Source organism: Centruroides sculpturatus, unplaced genomic scaffold, assembly GCF_000671375.1.
Source record: "Centruroides sculpturatus isolate CEXI.00-Female unplaced genomic scaffold, Cexi_2.0 scaffold210, whole genome shotgun sequence".
Lineage (NCBI taxonomy): Eukaryota > Metazoa > Arthropoda > Arachnida > Scorpiones > Buthidae > Centruroides > Centruroides sculpturatus.
The window spans coordinates 274,756-290,903 of NW_019384341.1; the positions used below are offsets into that span (position 1 = coordinate 274,756).

The window sequence follows — 16,148 nt, forward strand, 5'->3', positions numbered from 1 at the left end:
GATAAAAGTAAAGTTGTATGAAGACTGATCAAAATGTCGTCTGATTTTCTTTTTTCTCTCTTCCATCCGAGGACACGAAAATAAAAGAGGACACGGAGCTGCAGCGACGGGACCGACATAGAAAGTGCGGGGAAGAAAACAACACCTCCCTCCACTCGCTAATTACCGAAGGTTCCGCAAACAGGCCGGACGAACAAGGCGACAGCCGTGCCGGGACCCAATGCAGCAGTAAGAAGACGACCATCCATCAAATTCCGGCGACGAAATGGGAAAAAGAGTGGCGACGGAATCGAAAGAAGAGAAAAGAGACTTGGGTGGCCAGAAAAAACCTTCTTATCGACCCGTCCTTCCTTATGTGCCACTGATAGACATAGGCCTTTCCAAACTCGATCCTCTTCCTATTGCTTTAACCATATACTAACAGAATTATCCATGAAATTTGTTTATATATCAGACGAAAATCTTATTTGTTAAGTAGTAGCCGAAGTAACTTAACTTATTCTAACTTTACTAATTTTTTATCTGTTCAAACTTTTAAATGAATTTGCACTTTCGATTCCAGTTAATTCTCTTAGAAGATGTTTCGTATGATTCTTTATAAAAGTTTTAATAATATTAAAAGGAACATTTCTAAAAATCTATTCACCGCAAACTTTAAATACTTCGGTTTTAATTGATAAACTCAACAATAAGTAAGTTACAAAAGCCTATTCTATAGGTAAATAATGTATTAATTTATTCCTAATAATGCATCTGTTTTATTAATAGAAATTTAGATCATACAATTAAACTACATTTAAAGCTTATTAATTTGTTTTTATAAAACCCAACAAAGTAGTTCATTACTGAATAAGTAGCGATCTATGCCTTCCCTACTTGGCTACATGTTTTATTCTTAAAAATAAATTAATCAACTTTTACTCTAATTAGAGATAATCAATCTTTTATAAAGATATACTAATTCATCTAATGCAGTTAACTCATTAAATGACGATTTGTCATAAAATTTTACCGTACTCTTTTGGATTTATTAATGTGCTTCACGTTAGTGTTTATAATAACCATTAAACGAATGCCAATACAATTAACAAAGTTCTGAAGAAGTAAACTACATTTTAAAAAGAAGCAATCAGCATTAATAAACGAATAAAAATTCACAAAACTTGGTAAAATTCTATAGAATTTTAAATAATTATTTACGTAACCTTAGAATAAATGAGGAACAAACAAAAGTAAAAAACTTATTCAAGTTTTTTCTTAGTAATTATATTATAATTGACTTCCAATTAACAAAAAAAAATTCTTAATAAACTANTCCTGTAGGCCTATTTACAACAACTCTATATAATTTACAACAACTCTAACAACTCATATATTGATAAATATCAACTATGAAAATATATTTAATTACATAAATTCGAAATAATTTTATATTTAGTTTCAAATAATAAATAACAATATTAACATTAAATATGTTTATATATAAATTAAACATTTAAAGCTAAAATAAAACAATGATTATTTAGTTAATTCATCAAAATTTAGGCTCATATCATATTTAAAATAATTTAGAGTTACATCCACAACGTATTCTCAAATGCGGTTTTTGTGTCTTAAAATTGCCACAAGATTTCTTATAAGTAAATGTAATTATTTAAATTAAAAGAAAATATTTAAAACTTTGAAACTGTAAAGGATATAATCAAATTTTGAGACTATGAGTAGAGCAAATCTTTAGAAATATTCTTACCTAACCATCTTCATCGGTAGGTCTAGAGGGATTTGATGGAGCAAACTGCTCCGCAGACCGAGGAAAGAGGTGCCTCATGGACGATTGAGGAACCTCTTCCGGACTTAAGTATTCCCTCTCAACAAGGGCCTTGTCCACTGCAGCTGCCCTCGTGGACAGTTAGTCAGAGGGGATCGAGCTTAGAGATTCTCAGAGGGGTCATAAACATGTCAGCGTAAGTCCCTTTGTCCTGCTGTTTCCATAGAATAAGTCAGGGACGAACCCCGTACCCTTTTTGGCCGTAGTTATTAATGATCTTTTGCACTGCAGGGACTGTCAGGATAGGTATCTGGGAATTCGTGACATATGGTGGTCTCGAACAGGGCCCTCGTCATCGCCAGGGACACCTGTCAACTTCTCAAATTGAAACGCCACCCTGTGTGAATGCGGGGAGGGTCTGCATCTGAAGGGATCTCAAGACTTCGTCTACAAGTCAGATATATCAATTTTTCTCCCCAACCTCTTTGTAAGCTTCAAACAGATGAATTATCAATAGAGACGACAAAATTTGTAAAGAAGAATTTTGTTCTTGATTTATGTTTCAAGAACTCTTAGAAATTTTTACGGTACTTGTTTCCAATTCATACAATCCTAAAATTATGAATTTATTTATCGTAATATTTTGTTAGCATTCTATTTAAGTGTCGAATCGTTGAATGAATTTTAAAATTTGCTTTAAAAATACGTTAAATACAAATAAAAACATATTTCAGATGGACTGTACTATACAGTCCATGTGAAATATCTATTTGAAATGCATTTTTTATTGAGTTTAATTAAGTTGCTAAATTTTATGCTTAAAATAATCCCTCAAATATCAGAGCAGAGTATGTTATAAGCGTTATTTTTCTGAATAAATTTAATTAATCATTCTTTAAAAATAGTTTTACGTTAGATAATCATACACAAATTTTATTCAAATAATATATTCGTACTTTATTTATATAAAAGAAAAACTATCGAGGGATGCAAATAGAAATAGAATTGAAAAACACTTCATTGTTTTCACAGTTTCATTCTAGACTGAAATCTATAAGGCGTAAGCCTAATATGTTTTCTCAACAGCTATCTATCCACCCGTACTTACTATCAAGAGATGAAAGTGCCACAAAGGGATGAAGAGTTAAATCGATCTTATCGACGTTATGAAGGTTTGTTTCTTCTCTACGGCAGAAACTCTATTGCTATAGTTTAATAATGATTCATGGGATTTTCACATAATAGCGAATTGAAATTACTATTTGATCCTACAGTAATCAAATCTGCGCTTTCCTTGCACTTCTTTTTTTTTGACAAATAACACCACCGAGGAAAATAAATACAGCTCGCAACATAAAGAATGATAAATTTATAGACAGAATCTCTTGCCTTTAGAAGAGGGAAGAAAAGAATTACATCATAATTGATTAAATATAGGCCCACTTAAAATAATTGAAAAATTAAATTATATAATGCATATTTTTCTAAATGAAGGAATATAAATATTATAGGTTATAATTTAGATATCCTCAAGAATAAAGCTGCATTTTAGGTGCTTGCGTAAACAATATTTTGTGACGAATTATCAAAAGCACTGCAATGACAGTTACATTTATCCATTTTCTAAAGAAAATAAAGGATTATTTTGCAGATCAGATTTATTTGGACCACGAAATCATCTGATAAAAAAAAAGGAAGTCCGGCTCTTAGACATTATAGAGATGGTGAACACGTAGCCTCAGGCCAACAATATGAAGAATATAATCTACTTGAAGAATCAGTTACACATAGCCTTTATACGTAAGCGTCCTTTTCACACGATTTTAAAACTGATAAAATATTTAACAAATTCAATTATATTTTCTCCGGACACTCCCTCCACTAGATAAACATAGAATGTAGAGACATGATAACATCTATGTATATTAGGATAAAATCATCTCAAGATATAGCCGAGAGGACATCAAACCCATACGTAACAAAATTAACAATGTTCATCGTGTTCATCGCTTGCTGCTTAGATTTCAAGTAATTACATTTATATGTTCAACGCAAATTTGTTTTCTAAATGATCACTTAATTTTCGTTTTATTGCTAATATTTTATAAGTCTACACTACTTTAACACGGAAAGAATCTTAACGATGCATCATAGATACATAACTTGTGTTCAAATAACATATCAAAATATCAGGATATTAAACCAAACTTCAGCATTAAGTAATATTAATTATTTTATTTAAGAAGTTATTTTTGAAACATTCCAAACTAGTAAAATCGTGAAGCAGTCAATCATCATTTGTAATGGTTTCCACAGCGGGCATAACAACAAAGAAAAAAATATTTAAGCATAAATCTTTGAAATTATCAACATAAATTTTATATCATCAAATGAAATTTATGCCAACACAAACGTTTGAAATTGTGCAATTAATTTTCTAAAATTTTCTTTGTAAACCGGATAAACTTTAGTGTTGTGTTTTGTAAATAAGCATGAAAGAATTCATTATGAATTATTTAAATAAAATATACATAAAAATATTCATTTTAAAAGTTTATCTAAGTATTAATCTATTTAAGTAAATGTCATAAATTTGCATAAAAATTATTTATTTGCATGCTACACGATGTCAGAAGTTTATTTTTTGAGATATACTTAGTATGTAAGCACAATTGTTTATTGTTTCTGTTCTTTTAAATAAAATTTCTAAATTACGATATTATATTAAAGCTTAAAAAATTATTATTAAATAATTATAAATTTTCAAAATAAGTTATACTTATCAACAGAACAAACGTTAAGTCTTTACCGCATATCTCATATTACTACTAATGTTACCAGAGACTTATTTTAGCATTTAGAGAAAGATTATCAACAAAGATTTCTTCTAGATAATCTTAAGTATCGTTTAAATATCAATTATTTTAATTATATAGGTTAAGGCACATTAAATTAAACAAAATTTTATTTTACTAGAATGCGAATTCAAAAGTTTTAATTCTAAGCTGCATATAAACTGTAGTTTAAACAGTAATTGATAGTTGAATTTGAAACAGATAGATAAAAAACCAATTGTATGTTACTGCTTAAACATAATTACTATAAGTTTAATCTATTGCTACTTCATTTAAATAATGTTTGTTTTTTACTTTTGTAGGATATAAATAGTTACAAAATACTCCGCTAATCTAAATATGATTAAGGAAAATTTCATGAAAATCTTATTTTTTCTGTATTAGTCCATTTAAGTAGAGTATATAAAATTTTACATATTCAAAATTTAATTTTAAAAAATTTTAAATTAATATGAAGTTTAAAATGTGAATTTTTCAACTGTTAAATAATTTAGAATAGGCCGACGGACGTACTCATTTTATATACGGATTTACTTCAAAATGTATAATTTTCTATAATAATAATTATTGTAGGTTACTTTTATTATAAATAAATTCTAATAACTTAACCATATATAACTGAATTTACACAGAACTTATAATGAAAAAGATTCACAAAACTTGTTTTAATTTAATTTAGTTTACAACTGAATTCTTTGTAATCTTGTATCTATTAGATTTATTCTAGTTTTACATGAAATAATAAAGAATAAGAGAATAAATAATTTAAATTAAAAATAAGTAAATATTTTAGTCTGCTCATATATTATAATACATTTTTAGGCCTATAATCTAGAATAGCAAATTTAATACTGAAAAAGTAATTGTATTCTAGATTTGATTATAGAGTTTACAATGAATATAAACCAAACACTTATTAAGTTTTTATAAGAATAAGTCAATTTACTAAAATATACTTTAAAAAATTTCTTTTATAAAGTCTTTAATTTGTCCACAATAAAGGATTTAACAAATATATAACTCCTATATCAAATAATCAAATTCAACATTAGTTTAATGTTTAAAAAATAGCGTCATTGAGAGTCTAATAATTATTATTAGTTAAAAATAAAATTTAAATTATATATTTTAAACAGGAAATTAAAAATATTAATCTGTAGTAGCAATCAGATAAGAGAATCCAAACTATTTTTCTGTAAATTAATGTTTTCTATATGTAACGTTGTTAAAGCAAAATTTTTAAATTTCTTTTCTGCTATTAAATTCCTATTAAAATGATAAAATAGAACTAACAAAATAGCTAAACATTTAGGAAAAAAATCGATTCTCATAATTACAAAACAATAAAAGAAACAACGAATTCTAAACATCGTAAAGTAAATATAAAAATAGGAATAATATTAAAAATACAAATTTAATCGTTAATAAAATAGACTGAAAATTTGGATAATAAACAAAAGTTAACTTTATTGGAAAAGTTGAAATTCAAATAAAAAAATCCTATTGCTTTTATTAAATAAAGTATAGTTAGTTAGGTTATTCAATGTACGAAAATTATGTTACTCTATACAAGCTTACATAATATTCATAAGCAGATCTCATTTACAGAAGAGGTCCCAACAGTCTATGAACTACATGTCCTACTCTATGGCTCTAATATTTTAACAAATTACATTAATTTAAATTCCTACCGAAGTTTAATCTATCGTACTCTACACCTTATTATTCAATATACTACACAATATATAATGGAGTCTATTATACTTATAAGCTGAGCAAATATGCTATTCGCAACTTAGATGAAGCTTTACACATTCTATAATATATTCTTTCATTTAATCATTTCTAACACATAAAACGTTTGTTTATTTAAAATGTTTGTTTTCAACTATAAATCTTTAAAACGTTGAATGTGGCTAATTATCGAAGTTCTAGAATCTTAAAGTATATTCTTGTATGTTTAAAATCTAATAATGGCTAACGGAATCAGCCGAAAATGCTTGTCCTGATGTAAATTTTATGGAAGATAGTCAAGGTTTTAGTTTCTTTTCTTAAGTTGTAATATGTTTAATTGTTTTAAAGATAAAATTTTCACGCAATCTAAATTATGCGGGAAAATAAAGAAAAGTTTGCTTTATATAGGCTCTATATTTTAAAGATACTCAAAATATATCCTTAAATATCAACAGTTATAATATTTACCCCGCTAGAACTGTATTTAATTTAAAATAATTGAACAGTTATAATACTTTGATTACTTTTTAAGAGATTTTGTGTAAGTTAAAAGCAATATTCACGTTGATTTTTTTTCTAAATTAAATGTGGTTTTAGTTATTATTCTAGGTTTAATATAAAAATTAAGAAATGTTTAAAGTTTATTTTAATACCGAAAGGATCCAATATTGAAAAGAAATTTATAGAATTTTGTTAGTTCTTTAAAAGTAGATCTTGTTACATCAAGACTATTGATATTGGCAGCTTTTATGTTAGTTAGGCTCTAACCGATTGTATACTACAATTACATTTAACAAATTTTTCATTATAAAATTACATTTATGCAATATTATGTTAATATTTCGTTTGTATACTAACTTACATAATGTAAACGAAACGTTCAATACACGTTATCGAAGCTCAATATAATCAATATTATAATAAAACGAATAAGATCAGAAAATATACTTGATTTTGTTTGAAGTTTCGTCCACAACAACATGGTAAATAGTGTAAATCAATATAGTTTCTATTCAAATGAATAAATTGTAACGGTATCTTGATTTGCCTAAAAAATGGTATAACAATTGAATTGTACATACGATAGGCAAACCTATTCTAAAAGAGAACATGGCCAGCATGACACCAAAAGCTGTCCATTTGAATAATTCAGATCTTGGTAACCGCCTTTGCTTCTGTCAAACCTCCAGATTTGCATCATGTGAAGACAGTATACAACCGACACTGATCGGATAAAAGATGCTTTCAATCTAGGAAGAAACTGTCTCTAATATCAATCGAAACATTGATGCCACTCGATTACATCTTGCTCTTAGCTTGTGAGGAAGTTTTTGATCAGAGCGCGGCTTTATTGAATCTTTATTTCGGTTGGTTTATGTCTCGCATACATTTGAATAGTATTGATAGCAACTTGCTTCATCTGCATGGTACATAAGCCATTGATTATACTTTTATGTCAGCTATACAGACTTTCTAAACAAACCGCAGAATGAAGTCAAGTTGGATAGAAATCTATATAACAAAGTTCAGAAATGAAAATTTTATGGAAATATCCTATGAATATCATAATTTGTTCTACATGAACAGAAGCATGTAAGAAATATTCATAAATAATAGATATAACCATTTTTCAGTATTAATTCGCATAAACAAATATATTCGATATAAGTTATAGGTTACCTCATCTAAATGTACATAATTTTTTAAAACTGACATTTGTATTTCGAAACAAAAGAAATTTGAAATTCTGAACATAAATATTTCCAATTGATACCTCAATATACTTAAGAATATTTATGCTTAAACGTAAGATATTAAGTATATTGAAGTAAGCTATCAATTGAAATGTAACTTTTTTGTAATCGCCTTTTTATAATATTCCTTGAAAATGGCACTTTTCTACACAATTTTAGTATAAAAACAATATGTTTACGGTTTAAAAATGATTACAACTAGCATTAAACCATAATCAATTCAGCTATAAGTTATGAAAATTTTGAAATCAAAGATAATTCGAATACATTTTAAAGTGTTATCATAATAGAATAAATTCTCACAATGGCTCAACCTTAACAATAACATTTTTAGGTTATACACGTGGCATTAACTTTTCTACAGTTATATGTAATTGAAATTTCTGCAATTCTTATAAAATCGAAGAAAATTAGAAATTTTCGTTTAATAATAATAAATATCTCAGTAAACAGAATGAAGATTTTAAAAAATAAACTCAAACGAATTCGATGTTTTGGGTGAAACCACACGAATTAAAATTTAGTTTATATCATAATTAGTATTTTGTTTATATTTTTAATATAAAATTATCGTAAAAATATTAATCATGCATAGATAGCAGCTGAAATTCTCAGCGCAACATTTACGTAGACTGCTTGTTTCTAACATTTTAAATATCAATCAATACGACACTATTAATTTGATATTTTTAAATTAAAAAATAGAAAATTTAGAAGTAGAATACATAAAGCACTTAAATAAGTTATATTTTTAAAAAGAAATTAAGTCTATTGAGGCATCAATTGGAATGCTCAACGCTTCAGTAGTCAAGACTACGGCCCATTTTATTTTTGTCTATCTTTGAAATCGAAACCATTGCGATTGTATGAAAGTATCCTGGGACTCTTCCCAGCTATGCTCCATTGGGACTGGCTATCCATTCATGGCCAAAGACGGAATAAAGCGGCCATGGACGACAAAGTCAGGCTGAAACAACAACCGCGAAGCCAAATAAAAAATATTGACCGTCAGTCGGAGAAGAAAGAACAAAGAGGAGGAGATTTTTATCACGTCCCAATGGAAAGCGAGATGACAGCGTTAGCATGCTCAACATCCAGCTCTTAAAACTAGAGGTTTCTCGGCTCTCGTCCGATCTTATCGATCATCATCAAGGAAAGTAGCAATCCGTCGTCTCTCCGCCATTAGCCGATTCCACCTCGGGACCAAACTCTTGATATATACAGAGCTACAATGCTGTTTTTGGTTTAACCGTAGTCTCTCAGGTGTTTAAATCAGAAAACGAAAACACATTTAAAGTAAAATCAGGCCGAGTAATCGTTCTGCTTGCCGCTAAATGATATATAATTTCTTTCTGCATGCATTAAAAAGATTTATGAAACTTTGCAGTTAGATACAAGATATTTAAATGTTGTAGCAAGAAAACGGAACCCCCTTCCAATTTGTTCGATTTACTACTAAAGTGTTCATAAATATATGAACTTTTACCAGTGTAAATTCATTCTCATTTACAGAATAATTATGAAATCAATGATCTATTAACGTATTAGATAAAGTGCATAATTTATAAATATATAAGTTATTTTATATACAGAAAGTTAAAATGGTGATTATGTAAAATAAAACTATTTATCCTCTGGGAAACATTTAAAAATAAAAAAAATAAATAAATTATTTTAAAGACGAAAATTATTTTTCAGAATAATACTATTAAAATTTTCTATTCAAATAGAATAAACGGACTTTATGATTATTATTTTAAAAGTATATTTACTATGATTTAATATAAAATTGTTGTATTTACATTCTCTTCAAAGCAACATCAATTTATTTAAGCAAAATATATTTCTTTCTAGGTAACAGTAAACTGCATTTCTATTAAATATATAATTTGATGAAGTAACCTAATTGTATTCGAGAAAAGCTCGTTAAAACTTTCATTTTACTCCAAAACTTTGCAACTTAGTCTGATTACTATCAATGAATATGAAGCTTACATGATTAGACGGAAATTAATGATGTCTTTCCAATTATTTTAGTAAACAATCTCATTTCTTTCGCTTTGTTTCATAGTTAACTCAAAGAGAAGTTTAAAATCACAATACTTTTTAAAACAAATTTAATCGAAAATACTAAAAATAAAAAAAAATTCTCATTTATCTGATAAAATCGTAAAGAGTAAACAGGTTTTCCTTATCAAAACCCGTTGAAGTAGTTAAATACACACTGCTGTTACTACTGCGGCGTTTCCACACGGAACTAACAACTTTCTAAACGTTTCATATTGTATATGATAGCTCTACCAAATACGGCCACTCTTAGTTTTGTGCTGCTATAGAGCTATTTTTGCACCCATAGCTACCATTCTTGTTACATACGATCTACTAAATAAATCATCACTGCTCGTAGGAAGGTAACGTCAAATGAAATTTCATTTTAAATTCAACGAACGAAATAAACTGACTCGAAATTTTGATAAAAATCTAATTGTTTCAGGAGAATAAGGTAACGTTTGTTGAACATGACTGCTGCAATTTGGCTGTGGAGAATTCTTTTCCTTTCCTCCCAACTTCTAATATCTTGGACAGAAAATACTAAATGTGTGAGTAACGATGTATATACAAAACTCAAAGAAGTAGACAAACTCATCCATCAGAGTAAGTNAAAGAAAATATTTAAAACTTTGAAACTGTAAAGGATATAATCAAATTTTGAGACTATGAGTAGAGCAAATCTTTAGAAATATTCTTACCTAACCATCTTCATCGGTAGGTCTAGAGGGATTTGATGGAGCAAACTGCTCCGCAGACCGAGGAAAGAGGTGCCTCATGGACGATTGAGGAACCTCTTCCGGACTTAAGTATTCCCTCTCAACAAGGGCCTTGTCCACTGCAGCTGCCCTCGTGGACAGTTAGTCAGAGGGGATCGAGCTTAGAGATTCTCAGAGGGGTCATAAACATGTCAGCGTAAGTCCCTTTGTCCTGCTGTTTCCATAGAATAAGTCAGGGACGAACCCCGTACCCTTTTTGGCCGTAGTTATTAATGATCTTTTGCACTGCAGGGACTGTCAGGATAGGTATCTGGGAATTCGTGACATATGGTGGTCTCGAACAGGGCCCTCGTCATCGCCAGGGACACCTGTCAACTTCTCAAATTGAAACGCCACCCTGTGTGAATGCGGGGAGGGTCTGCATCTGAAGGGATCTCAAGACTTCGTCTACAAGTCAGATATATCAATTTTTCTCCCCAACCTCTTTGTAAGCTTCAAACAGATGAATTATCAATAGAGACGACAAAATTTGTAAAGAAGAATTTTGTTCTTGATTTATGTTTCAAGAACTCTTAGAAATTTTTACGGTACTTGTTTCCAATTCATACAATCCTAAAATTATGAATTTATTTATCGTAATATTTTGTTAGCATTCTATTTAAGTGTCGAATCGTTGAATGAATTTTAAAATTTGCTTTAAAAATACGTTAAATACAAATAAAAACATATTTCAGATGGACTGTACTATACAGTCCATGTGAAATATCTATCTGAAATGCATTTTTTATTGAGTTTAATTAACTCAAAAGTATATTTATATATAAAGTTATTTAATAAATATTGCAAGAAAAAATTTTGTTGAATAAAATATTTCAACTGTTTGAAGAAAAATATTTTCTGAGGTCGATGCATGGCTAAGTTGATCATTATTTAACGATGATGAAAAAAAGAAAAGATGTTAAAACAATTCGCATATAGTTCCGTGTCTTGACAACCAATAAAAAGAATGAAAGCTAGTTTAAAGAAGTGCCGAAGGTCTTTTAAACGTATAGTGATAAACAGCGACAGTGTTGAGGTCTTCAGTAGCTCGGGGAGTTTTAATAGTCCTTGTTCCCGACTCTATCAGTAAGTTAACCGCTCCTTCACTGATGGTGTGAAGACAATTGATAAGAAAAGTTGACGATATTTTCATCCCTTTTCTATCGAGCTTCAAATGAGATTGTTTGTTTCGCTCACTTCATTTTCTATTGATGGCTTTTCCGCTGCCGTACTGATGTTTAGTGGTTATCTCAAGCTTAAATCATTTCTACAGAAGCTCCTCTCGAACAAAGCCTGGTCGTAATGGTCAAACAATAGCTTGGTATCTGTTAGAATATGATCATTGTGTTGTAGAGCTTAGATTCATATGTGTTAATAATAGATACCGTATCTTTTACAAAGAGAATACAATAGAAATTTAGCGAAATTAATTTTGACATTATGCTTCCTGTTTAAATTCGGTAATTGCCAAGATCAAAGCAATTATTAGACTATGAAATGAATTATAAACCATACCTATAAATTAGTTTCATCCATGGTGTTGTCAGTTGCTTTAATTTCTGTCCGAAATAAATACTGTGATCTAATCTTTATTTATTATCTTTAAATTGAAAGATTAAGCTACACAATTAATTAATACAATGTGTGAATCTATTGATATGTTAGATAATTATCTTAATAATAATTTTAATTTCTAAATAAATATTAAATTCTTACATACGAATCAAGTAAGAAAATACTTTTATTACATTCGAATTTAGAATTTCCTATTTGCTTTTAATATGTAAATATATTTTATATATTTAATCCTTTTAAAAAAAACAATTCGAAAAATGCACCTCAAAGTGACTTTGAATCTCGCTAAAAATATCATCAATAGTGGATATTTTTACGCTCTCTATTTTTAAAATAGGGGGAAAAATGCTATAAAGCTTTAACATTTAATTCTGTCGATATCGTCTTCTTTAACTCGACTATCAATGCAATTTATTCTCGAATATAAGAGTATTCAAAATTCCTTTATCATTTGAAACAATTAGTCTTGACACTGATTTAGAAATGAATGGACTCCAGGCTATGCACAGTTAAAAAACAATTAATCAAATATACAAAGACATAGGATCCATGTTTATTTTCTAGATCATATTTTTCTTGATTTTAAAATTAATACATAATTTATTTCATGGCTACAGTTTAAGTAATTAACCTTTTCGTAATAATTTCATAATAATAAATAAAATTTTAATCTTCATTAGCACAGCTAAGCGCATTTATGCTATTACAATGCGTAAAGAAAAACGATAATTATCTGTAAACGGCAATTTTTTTAAAAATGTTTTTAACTCAACTCTCGTGTAGCCATTTTCTTACAAATGTTATCAATAAAAAGAAACTTCCTAATAATATAAATTTCTTTCCATTCATTAGAACAATCATCAGGGTTAGGTATGTTACGAGTTAGAAACGTTAAACAGACATCAATGAATTAGTAGCTTTCTAACTTTAGAGGCCACCGACGGCGAAAACATGCGTATCGCGACATGTCCAAGATAAGAGCGATGTGTTAGCAGGAGCGTCGATGTGACTGCCATAAACTACTGAGGGAGAGACACACAATGAACAGTTTGTGTCAGAACGGCGCTGCAGATAAGAACTTGTCCGGATATTGCCAGGCCGGTTGGACCATGCTCTGCCGCCGGGTTAGAAGCTAGCTGACTCGTCCAATGGCAGACTTGATCCGTATTTCGTTGGCTGTGCTCCGAATAATAAATACAGAGCGGGGAGCCAACCACCTGTTACTCTGCCTCAATCTGGATGATGGCTGGGGAATATCGACACCTCGTTTAATGCCCTACTTGTCGGGATTGCTCTTTTTATCGTAAATGCAGCGTTCTACTAAAATAAAAGTAATCTTTATTACCTTTTAAGAGGTTGTCAAATATCGCTCTCGCTCTCTTTAACACTTTCCAAATTAGCGGCATTTATCCTCTTATGACGTTTAACGAAAGATGCTTCCAACTCCACAACATCCTTCTTTAAACGTCATAAAAGTCTACTAGTTTTTATAATCATTATTCGAAACGAATTTACTTCCTTAATGAACTAATTGGTTAAACGTATTGAGTAAGAAATAAACTCTGTTTTAAATTTTTAAACAAAGAAAATATTTTTAAATACAATCTTTATGTGGAAAAATTAAGTTTTTATAAATAAAATACAAGACACATTTCTACAATTTATATAGTAAAAACGTATAGAAGTCTTATTATTCTAAGAAAAATTTTATACATATGAAATAAATATTCCATAGAGAGCATTAAATTTCATCAAGATTGTTACTTTTCCTTAATATAGAATTATAAGAAAACTTATAATAAGCTATACTAAAGTGACTGTTCTCATGGAAAGACTTCTTAAATTTCAATAAAATAAAACGAAAGTAAATTAAATATATAAACAAAAAGTAATGAAATAATATATAATTTCTCTTGTTCGACATTTTTAATAAACTTTTCCTAATTATTGTTTATATTCTCTTTCTTCTAAAGAAATATGATTACAGGCAGAGTATCTTAATTGTTAAAATTTCAAGGGATTTCTTTTCCCAAAGGCAATGTTAGAGTTTAATTTATTATTTCTCGAGTTTCCTGTCAACAGTATTCTTCCGTTTTGTATATTTTAAACGATAAAATTTGCTCATTGATAAGGGGAAAATCTTGCGCTATTAATCTCAATATAAGAAATAAATTTATTGAATATAAAATATAATATTGAGTTATTTTAATAAATTATGATATTTAATTTTATAGTAATAAGTTGTTTACATTATATAGGTTTTATATGCGGCTATACTTTTCTAATTTTCTATAATGGATTAAACTAAAGAAGCCTAAAAGTTTGATTAAATAATTTTTTTAATAAATTATCTTTCTATAGCTATTTTGAAAACAGATTAAATTTCAACTATTAAATATTTAAATACTAAAATAAAATATTAAAAGATAATTAATTTACTAAATATTCATTTAGCAAACTATTCGAAAATATCGATAATTTATTAAAATATATTCATTTTCGAAGTTTCAGTTTGGCAAATTTTACGTTAATTTCATTAGCATTAATCTATGACAAGGAAAGTAACTGATATCACGTGACGGTAACCAGACCGGAAAAAATTGACAATGCAATAGACGACGTGCCTGGAATATAGACATTTCTAGAAAATGACCTCGAGACTCGACAAAGATGACCCTATTGATAACCATCCCATGCAGAGGGCACACGTGGGACCAATTTCACCCCTTTATTTCTAATGACAGCTGAAAACAGAATATTGTTCGTTAGCCTCACCTACATTTTAAACTCGAGGGAGTCACAAATGAGCAGAGAATTGTAAAACCTAATTGTAGTGGAAAACTAAATACAGACCGAGAGTTTGTCCCCTACAGATCCCTGCGAATTTCTCTTCCTGATAACCTCTTGAACCTCGTGATTTTGCTCTCCTTTTCTGAGCCCACTAATAATCATCGAGAAGTTTCATTTCTTATATATATATATATATAAGTTATTACTGAATTCTAAGAATAAGGAAAAAAAACAAGCCTACATAAAATCTAAGGAGGATCGATACAATAATAAATGATTGATTTGTTTGACTAGAAAAAGCTATTTTTCTACATCTAATATTTATTTTATGATTAATCTAACACGTATTTAGGCTACTGTTATGCCAAATTAAGTTATCTACTATTGAAAATTAGAATTTGGTAGCGATTTATACTGAATGTCCTACCTTTAACAGTAGCGGGACAAACGGTTCTTGTTACTTTCGAGCGATCGGAACGAGTGGATAACTGGAGAATGTATCTTTTATAAAGGATCTCTCACAATCATTCGCTTAGTGTACTTGGCCGCAAATGGCTCTACTAACCCGTTTCTGACAATATTTATGGTTATTCTGGTCCTCGTGACTCCGTTTCAATGGCACGTCCAAGAACGTGGTTGAAATATGAGACGATGGGCACCTCACGTGGTTCGGGTAATAAACTGCAGAGACGTGACGAGAATAATGAATTAGTGTGAGGAACCTTCGGCCACCTGCCAGTTGGCAAGTCATGGACGTCATAAACGAAGAAGAAAGTATTATGACAGTTTATGCTTTCATAGTTTTTATGGGCTGCAATTTTACTAGGCTAATAAATAGAGCAACACAGCTAAGTGTGGGGAGTTA

The 16,148-nt window shown here is 29.2% G+C and overlaps 1 protein-coding gene and 1 long non-coding RNA gene across 2 annotated transcripts in view; one reads left to right on the top strand and one right to left on the bottom strand.

Moving 5' to 3' along the window:
- The window catches only part of LOC111634317 (homeobox protein Hox-B4-like), a 164,737-nt gene that overhangs the window by 118,118 nt on the left and 30,471 nt on the right, over positions 1-16,148 (bottom strand). The gene's annotated exons all lie outside the window — the stretch shown is intronic.
- Positions 10,296-10,735, top strand: LOC111634379. Its single transcript, XR_002758195.1, has 2 exons — positions 10,296-10,522; positions 10,606-10,735. It is a non-coding gene; the product is annotated as an uncharacterized LOC111634379 (long non-coding RNA).